Below are 2206 nucleotides of genomic sequence, written 5' to 3' on the forward strand. Positions count from 1 at the left end.
CCGCGTCCCACAGCTCCGTTCACCCCCCTCCCCCGTGTGGATGGGGGGAGTGGCAGCGGGTGGGGCTGGCGGTGTTGCAGCTCGGGGGTGGGTAGGGTGTCCGGTGGCCGCCTCCCGGGCATCGCTGCCCCCCTACCTCGCTCATCGGCCCTCTCGTGTCCAGGTACCTGGTATTGGGTGCCGGTGGGGAGGTTTAAAGACCCATCGGGGGTCGCCTGTCCGTCCAAGGGGTCGGGGCGGCGGGCCCGTGGGGAGGCCGGTCCCCAGTCTCTCCAAGACTCCGCCCCCATCCCGGGTTGGGGAGGCCCACGCTCGCTTGCGGGCAGGCCGCTTCTCCCGCAGCCCGGGCTTTGGGGGTGGGCACCCCTGGGGCGCCTGTGGGGTCGGGGGCGTCCGAGCGCCTGCCCGCCGCGCCGCCCGCGCTGGCGTGGCCGTGGCGCCGGGCGTCCCCGTCCCCGTGTCTCGTCTGTCTGACCCCCTCCATCTCGTTCTTGTTCTGTCTCTGCTGGCCGGCCCGAGGCGACCCGCCCACGCCCTCCTCTCCCCTCTCGGGTTTGGGGGTGCAGGACCAGGAAAACAGCGCCATGCCAGCCGCGTGTGCCCCGCGTCGGGCCACGACCCGATTCATATGACTCTTAGCGGTGGATCACTCGGCTCGTGCGTCGATGAAGAATGCAGCTAGCTGGGAGAATTAATGTGAATTGCAGGACACATTGATCATCCACACTTCGAACGCACTTGCGGACCCGGGTTCCTCCCGGGGCTACGCCTGTCTGAGCGTCGCTTGACGATCAATCGCCCCCCAGGATTTGCCTTGCCCCGCAGGGTGGCGCGGCTGGGGGTGTCCCTTCGCAGGGCCACCTTTCGGGGGCCCTCCATCCCCCTAAGTTCAGACTCTGGCGGTCGTCGTTTCGCAGTCCCGTCTGGCTTTTAGAGCGAGCGAGCGAGTGAGCGAGCGGTCATCCCGGAAGGGGGGGTTGGTATCCGCACAGAGACGAGCCCGCGGCCGGGTCTTGTCTGTCCCGCCCCACACTGTGTTCCGCGGTGCCCGAACTGGGGGATGACGTTTTCGCGCTGGGCGCTCGAGTCGGGTCAGGGCGGCCCCGTGCTGCGGCCGCCGGCCGCGAGCGAGCGCATTGTGGGCCCCCGTGCCCCGCGGACTCGCACGCCGAGGTGGATGGTCCCGCGGGACACCGCGGTCGTGCCATCCGCCAGACGCGTGCGTCTTCCCCGGGGAGGGTTCCCCGCGTGCCGCCCGCGTTGCCGTGCCGGCCCCGGGTCCTGTCCACGTCCATCCCCTCTTGTGCTGGCTCTTGTCCCACCCCCGCCGTCCCCTGGACGGTCGTCGGGCCGCGGGGCCTTCCCGTGCCGCGGGGGCGTGGCTTTCCCCCTTTGCCACCACCGCCTCTGCCGCTGCCTCCCTAGTGCGACTAGAGCCCGTCCGCCGGGCCAGGACGATGTTCAGGTGCGCCACCACTGCCCTTTGCCTTCCTTCCTCCGAGACGCGACCTCAGATCAGACATGGCGACCCGCTGAATTTAAGCATATTAGTCAGCGGAGGAAAAGAAACTAACCAGGATTCCCTCAGTAACGGCGAGTGAACAGGGAAGAGCCCAGCGCCGAATCCCCGCTGCGCGGCGTGGTGCGGGAAATGTGGCTTACGGAAGACCCACTCCTGGGCGCCACTCGTGGCAGGCCCAAGTCCTTCTGATCTAGGCCCAGCCCGTGGATGGTGTGAGGCCGGTAGCGGCCCCGGCGCGCAAGTCCCGGGTCTTCCCGGAGTCGGGTTGCTTGGGAATGCAGCCCAAAGCGGGTGGTAAACTCCATCTAAGGCTAAATACCGGCAGGAGACTGATAGCCAACAAGTACCGTAAGGAAAAGTTGAAAAGAACTTTGAAGAGAGAGTTCAAGAGGGCGTGAAACCGTTAAGAGGTAAACGGGTGGGGTCCTCACAGTCCGCCCGGAGGATTCAACCCAGCGGCGCGAGTCCAGCCGTGCCGGTGGTCTCCCAGCGGATCTTTCCCGCTCCCCGTTCCTCCCGACCCCTCCACCTGCTCGCACGACCCCCGCCCTCCACCCGCTCCAGCGGGAGGGGGGGTCGGGGGTGTCCGGCGGGTGGGACCGGGGGTGGTGGCTCCCGTTCCGCGTCCCCGGCGCCATGGAGACGGGCGGTCCCGTCCATCCGTTCGCTTTTTCTCCACCCCGT

The 2206-nt window shown here is 68.2% G+C and overlaps 1 non-coding gene across 1 annotated transcript; it reads left to right on the plus strand.

The window, feature by feature from the left end:
• The first annotated feature begins 630 nt into the window (after positions 1–630).
• On the plus strand, positions 631–783 carry LOC122095810. Its single transcript, XR_006145205.1, has one exon. It is a non-coding gene; the product is annotated as a 5.8S ribosomal RNA (ribosomal RNA).
• Positions 784–2206: the final 1423 nt, after the last annotated feature.

This window comes from Dipodomys spectabilis, unplaced genomic scaffold (assembly GCF_019054845.1).
Source record: "Dipodomys spectabilis isolate Male_0828 unplaced genomic scaffold, ASM1905484v1 ptg000362l, whole genome shotgun sequence".
NCBI classification, from domain to species: Eukaryota; Metazoa; Chordata; class Mammalia; order Rodentia; family Heteromyidae; genus Dipodomys; species Dipodomys spectabilis.